Here is a 7729-nt window from a genome sequence, read left to right as displayed (position 1 = left end):
CTTTTTATGGTATTTAATTGTGTAAATTTAATTTTATATATTTAATGATATAATTGTATATATTAAATAATTGACTAAAAAAATTATTGGGCAAAGAGGCGCTCTACAACCTTATATGGGGTGATGTGATGATGTAACTATTTGTTTTAAATATTTACATGTCATCTCAATTAAAATAAAAGTGTTGCTCGATGCAATATATATGAATACATAAAAATAAGTGAAATAAAAATGATCAAACATGGTACGAGAAACATTAGAATATATTCAATAAATTAGATGAATACAGTCCAATAAAATAATAATATATGATACACTACTAAATAATTGTCCTGTCTCTCTATATATATACTAGCACAACCACATTTATATTAATATAAATGTGGTTGATAAACGTTGATAGGCCTCTAATATAATTATTCATATAAATATAAATATAAATATTAATAATATGAATAATACTAATATTAATAATTTCTAAAATAATTTTAGAGATCAATAATAGCACATAATATTATAGAAAATAATTAAACACAATTTAATATAACAAAGCATTAAATTAAATAAAACATATTAATAAAATCAATAACTAAAATATATAACATTATTTATTATAGAAAAAAGAAAAGAAAATAAACAATCAAATTAACAATAAAAAAAATCAATTAATCAATAACAGTTTAAAATAATTTTAGATATCAATAATAGCACACATAAACAAATATGATGAAAAATAATTAAACACAATTTTATAAGAGAAACCATGAAGTTAAATAAAACATATTAATAAAAATTAATAACCTAAATATATAGAAAAATATGATAAAATAAGCAATCAAATTAACAATAATCAAATTACACTCAACCAAAACATAATTAATTTTTATTAATAAAAATTAATAACCAAAATAGAAATAGAAAACCATATCATTAACCAATGTGAAATGTTGCTAATTGAAAATATAAAATAATGTTGGTAATTGACACTATTAATAATAATACTATTTGTTAAAATGGAAAATATTATTATTTAGAATATTATATATATAATAAAAGATAAAACAATATAAATAAAAAAATGAAAATTTTAATTAAAATAATATAATATTAGAAAAATTAAAAGAAACCAATATAAATACATACACTGAAGAGTAAGTATAGGCATAGGAAAAAGTAAGGGCATTGAACATAATATAAATTTCCACACCAACAACAATTGTTGCCAATCACTAACAAGCATTGACGATACTTAAGAAATGACGGTTCTAACAATCTCAGTTGGAATGCAAGAAAAAAATGAGATGAAATTTTAAACATTACAGGACCAATGAAAACAATGCAAAGTTTAGTAACATTGAAAGAAATAACCACAACAATAACAACCTATTCCATAAAAAAAATCAAGTCTCAACAGTCGACCAAAACATAATTATTTGATAACAACCTCTTCCAAAACACACCCAGAGCGGTGGAAAAAGAAACACCAATTCAAATCAATAAGATAATGATCAAGATACTTCACACTTTCACGCTTCCTCCCTAGTTCTATTTGGTGCAAATGATATAAAGTTTGAACATCAGACTTCATTCTACTCAAAACACGGATATGCTCATCGAAAAAATTAGGATGGAATGCATGTCTTCTATCAAACTTTACACAAATAAAGGTAAAAAAACTAATGGTTTTCGTAATAGAGTTAATTGCTCTAATGTAATAATTACCATAATTTCTCTCCTTATATGTGTATCATTGACAAAAATATACAATTAAAATCAGTACATTCAAATAAAACAAAATTACATAAACAAATGTATTTATTTATGATTTTTTTTATTTCATATTCAAACATAAAGATATCAAGATTCAAAATAAGGAGAGAAAAGATGCAAACAAATAGAAATCAAGAAATCAAATAAGGATTGCTCCAAAATATTCAATTCACTTACTTTAGTAATGAACGATTATATTGAGATCAAGAAAAAGAAAAGAAAACCATTGATTGAGGTGCATTCAAATAATTGGAAAAGATAATAACAACTAAAGAGAAGTAATCTTCCTTTTTCTTAAACAGGTACATACAAATAATTGGAACGAAGACGAAAAAAATAAAATAAAATGAATTCATGAATAGTAAATTGTATTGAAGATAAATACCCAAAAAATTATATTGACTTTAATCACTCTTCCTATTTCTTTATAAGTGTAACATATGCACTATCTTTCATTTTTTCATAACGTTGAAAAGAAAAAGGCAGTGAAATCCAGAAACCATCTATTGATTTCACTCTCGATATAGCTATAAATGTGAGACCCTGTCGCTCTTTGTCTCCAATATCCACAGTGGCTGATTGCAAAGTCATCCCCTATGATTTTTGTATTGTCAATGCCCATGCCATTTTCAAAGGCACTTGTCTCATATTCCCCCAAAGAATAGGAGGAATCGGTACAAGAATTGGATATTCCTTATCAAATGGAACACCACAATACTTTTCAAACATAATTGTAACAAATTATGGAAGTTGTAGCGACTTTGAACCAGGCACAAAGAAAATATTTTCAATATATCCAAGTGTGCCATTAACCAGACCAGTTTGAACCGACAAATTAGATGTTAACATCACAATCTCTCCATGACATAGCAGTACCTCACACTCCAACATATCATCATCACTATCACTTATTTATGTTCTTCTACTGCTTTCTGCAACACATCTCACAATAGGAAAATTTAATACTTTAAGCATTTTTTGATTGTGAAAATTGACGAGATTATTCGTCACAAATAAGTGAACAAAAGAATCAAACAAATTCCTTTCTTGTCGATCCAAGCAACTATCAACACATGTCATAAGAATATCCCAATTACCAAGAAAAGGCTTTGCATTTCTAATATTAGTTAAAAGATTGTGAAAAGATGCTTGTCTCGGATCATCTCCTTGTTGCCTATAAATTTTATCGAGGCCCACTACAATGTCGAAGCTTTCGCACACAACTTTCCTAGTTGTTCTACCTGCATTACAATGGTTTATCCTTAACAGGAGGTAGCTCGACAAGGTCACTCACAGGAATGATGGACCTACCATCGAAAGGACAATCCTTGTTTTGAGGAAAGGCTTCTCGCAATCGAGAATCTATTTGTATGAATAGCGTTGGACCTATAATTCTCATATCATGAATCAATATATATCAAACATACCTCATTTGTTCTTGGAGCACTGCCCAATCCTTCCCACATAGATGCTTCATATCTTTTATAGAAACTTTTAAAGCATAATATATCGTTTTCCGAACTATGTTAAAAGCAGCAATACCAGTTGGAGCAAGCAATAACAAAGGAATTTTTCCATTTGTTGTTGAACTAAAAATAGCATGAGAAATACAGCCAATGAGAGAAGACTTCACTGTTCCAGCAGTACCTAGAATAATAATTTTCAAAGCACCATCATTTTTACCATTAGCAAAGAGTTAAAAAATAATTTCACAAGCAACTAATTGTTTTTCTGATAGAGAGGAAGGTGAAAAATATGTCTCCCTAATGAACCCACAATTCAAAACGCTTGTAGACTGCGCATACATTAAAAAAAGTGGTCCCTTCTTCTAAAAACTCATTTGATACCATAATTTACTACTAATAATAATATACGTCAAAGTCCCTTCTACCAATATTACCAAGGTTTGAAATGTTTAAAATACTTGGAGGAACTAACCACGAAAAAATCGGCCACTCTTCAAAATCTCGATCGACATTTTCTTCATGTATAAGCAGCTCCACATCCTCTTCCTCACCTTCATTTGGCAAAGGGCCTCGATCAATATGCCACACACAATATTTCCAATTCCTCTAATTCTTAACAATACTTTCAATAGACAAGCCAATGTCTGAACCAACATCACGAAATGGCTTGTATGAAAGCAACCCGCTCCAACGAAACATTTCAAGTTCTTCTAATCCCTCATCAAGAACAAATTAAAATTTTGGCAAAACATGAATGATGACATGCTTATGACGTGGCCTCCATTTCTCCTACCTACACTTCTCCTCAAAACTCCAAGATCTTGATGTTTCTATCAAGCATAAATGTTCCAAGAAAACAAGTTGGCTTTGATGAACCTAAATGAAATTGTTTCTGCACAAAATTTCATTAGAGCGCAGCGAAACCCTTTTGTACACTTTCTTGCCAACATTCAAGTAGAAGAATATCTTACTATAGACAACAAGATGAAGCTTTAGCAACAAATGGCACGCCTCTTGAGCTCCAACGTCAAGATCAACAAGTGTATCAGTAAGAAACATAGAAAATTTTAGGGGCGAATGTTCGGCCTTTTGCGAAATTAAGGGGTTTTAAATTTTTAGTGGGCGAATATTTGTATCATAGCACATTTTTACAAATCACCTCAAATAGCCCACCTTGTTTTCAGGGAGAGGGTAAAAAAGGTAAATTTAGCCCTTGAAACTAGGAGTTACAACCTTCCATTCGCCCATTTTCAAGAATAGGTTTTATTTAAGTGAATCCATTCCCCCATTTTCAAGAATAGGTTTTATTTAAGTGAATCCTATGGGCCAAATACCATATTTATAAAAGAGGTATGGTAAATTAATAAAAATATAAATAAATGAGAGGTATGGTAAATAAATAAAACATTTTTTATATTTACTCCATAAGTCACCTTATACACATGCAAGGGTGTAAACAAATAAAAATATAAGTAAAGTGGAGGTATGGTAAATAAATAAAATGTCTTTTTATACTTACTCAAAAGGTATGGTAAATAAATAAAAATATAAATAAACTAGACGTATGGTAAATAAATAAAACCTCTTTTTATATTTAGTCCAAAAAATAAGTAAAGTGGAGGTATGGTAAATAAATAAAACGTCTTTTTATACTTACTCAAAGGGTATGGTAAATAAATAAAAATATAAATAAACTAGACGTATGGTAAATAAATAAAACCTCTTTTTATATTTAGTCCATAACCCTCATTCTATTTATGAAGGCTTAAGAAAGAGGTTTTATTTAAGTGAATCCTATGGGCCAAATACCATATTTGTAAAAAAGGTATGGTAAATTAATAAAAATATAAATAAACAAGAGGTATGGTAAACAAATAAAACATTTTTTATATTTACTCTATAAGTCACTTTATATTTACGAACACTCAAAAAATGCATATATTTAGGTGAAACCTATGGGCAAAATACTATAGGAAAAATACCATGGACTAGATTGTTATTAATACCATGCAAAAAAACATTATTAGCCCTAATATTAGTATTAATGAAAATAAAAATGGCACATGGTATTGACCCATGGTATTCACTTGGAATGTAGCCTATTTGAATGGGGGAATTAAACTAGCATAGATCCATCTTTACTTTGGATCTACTAACCCCCGAGAGGTATCAAATATCGTGATATGCAAACTAGCATACAGTGAAAAAATATTTGATCCCTCTCGGGGCTTGGTGGATCAAGAGTAAAAATGGATGTTGTAATTTAATGTATGTTAAACATTTTAGCTTGGTTAAAATAAAAAATAAAATAAAATTCAACTATTAATTTTATTAATTTTTATAAATTACTAATAGTAATTTTTAAGCTCCAGGTTTATGATAACCCATGGTAATACCATGGTATTCATGTGAGAATAGACTATTTCAAGGGGAAATTCTATCATCTTAGATCCATCTTAATTCTGGGTCTACGAAGTGCTCAGAGGGATAAATAGATTTCATCCCCCTAAGAGTGGTAGATGTGGAGTTAAGATGGATATAGGTTGGTTTTTATGATAATGAAGATATTAAATAGACTTAGGAAATTATATTGTAAAAACATCTTAAGGTGAATGGTTAAAGCATAGACACTGGACAAGTATATTTGTATACTTCTGTTTTAAATTGAAACAAATCCAGGGCTAAAAGGAATGGATTGATTGCACTAGTCATCCTTCTATAACTTTCCAACATATGCTGGAGTAAAAAGATTGTAATTTGGGTAATTTTTCTAACTGCAAATAGGCACATAATTTTGTATTGGCAGGGTGGTTACGAGGTGCCTAGAAGTGATGAATTTGAAATTTTCTTGGTTTTATATAGAGTATTAGGTTTTTTCTCATGCTTTCTGTGAATGACACGGGTGAATTTTATCCTACACCCACTAGGTTATCAATATGTAATTCCAGTAATTTTGATTTCAAAAGATATTTTAAAGAAATGCAATGATTTCATTTGTGTATTCAATAAACACATTATTCTAATGGAATTATGCATTTTTGGTTTACCTATATTGATTCCACGGGAAGTGTTAGTGGTGTGACATCAATTGTCCTCAATCAGAGCCTTTAGTTTTACACTTTTTGGAAGCAAATACTTTCTTCCAACATTTTTGAGTTCCATGAAAAATTTGAAAGTCCTAATAATATTCAATTATGGGTTCAAGAGAGACATAGTATTCAATTATGGGTTAAAGAGATCCACGTTGAATGATCTATCAGCCTTATCTTCACTTAGTTTAAGACTATTCACTTGGAGAGCCTGCATGTGCCCCCACTTCAAGAGCATAGTAAAGTCATGTAGAACTTGGAGAAGCTATCTTTAAGATTTTAGTGAAGAATGGAAAAATGTCTGGGTTCGATGACAACCAGTCGAGAATTAAGCTTCCAATAATGCTAGATTTTAACCTGGAGCACTTTTGTGATTTGGAGGAGATGCCCCCTCGTATTTGTGACACATCTTCAGTTGTGAATTGGACTATTACTAACTGTCATTTCCTTCGAAAGTTACCTGATGACTTGGGGAACCTCAACTCTTTAAGAATGTTAAGGAAGGAAAGAAAGTACATTATGCTAAGTTCTCTTATGCTTTTCAAGTTTTTCTTGGATATCTATAACGTTTCAGGTAGGAAAGTACATTCTGTTAACGAAAATTTTTCTTGATAGAAAGGCCCAATTTCAAATTCTAATGCTTTCAAAAAGCATTGTATAACTGCAATGTTTCTAAAAGGAAAGCATATTTTTTCAATTTAAGTATCATGATCCGATATTCCAACTTATTTTTTAGTAACCCATTAGGCTTTGTAGCTTTGAATAAATCCATGTCTATTGATAAGATCCTCTTCCAAATTAGAATGCAGTTTCCTTTTGGCAATAACCACATACAATGTCTTGATTTTTTTATTGAGAAAATAGAGTTTGTGAAACAAACTTGTGCCATACAAGGACTTGATTCATCGATTATGTATCAATTATGGCTCTTGATGTAACAATGTCTTGATTTTGTTGCTTGAAAATAGAGGTTACGCTTTACTATTTCACAAAATTTCTTACAATCTGTCCATAAGTATTGATTTGTAATCTCAGTCACTGAGGGATGACAATAATGACAAAGGTAATATTCCATGGTTTGAAGTTACCCTCTTACTAAATATTTAAATATATCAGAACGATTTAACTGTTAGTTAAAGGAATTGTATTTGATTTGTAAACAATTCATTACTTGATTTATAGATTTTGATTTTTTCCCTTTTTTATTTTTTTCTCAGATTTGGTATGAGATATCTTCCAATATTTGGGTTCCCACAATAGCTACGAGGTTCAGATGCTATCATTAAATATTCTCGGAACGTTACAACTTTTCCAGTAAGTGTGCTTTGAAACATTATTGTTGCTTTTTCATGGTGTTAATGCAAATAAGCACTGCAACTAGTGCCATTATTTAGATTAAGTGCT

This window comes from Pinus tabuliformis, chromosome 1_1, assembly GCF_031772625.1.
Source record: "Pinus tabuliformis cultivar Carrire ecotype Pingquan chromosome 1_1, CPIR1, whole genome shotgun sequence".
Taxonomy (NCBI): domain Eukaryota; kingdom Viridiplantae; phylum Streptophyta; class Pinopsida; order Pinales; family Pinaceae; genus Pinus; species Pinus tabuliformis.
This window is presented reverse-complemented; position numbering follows the sequence as displayed.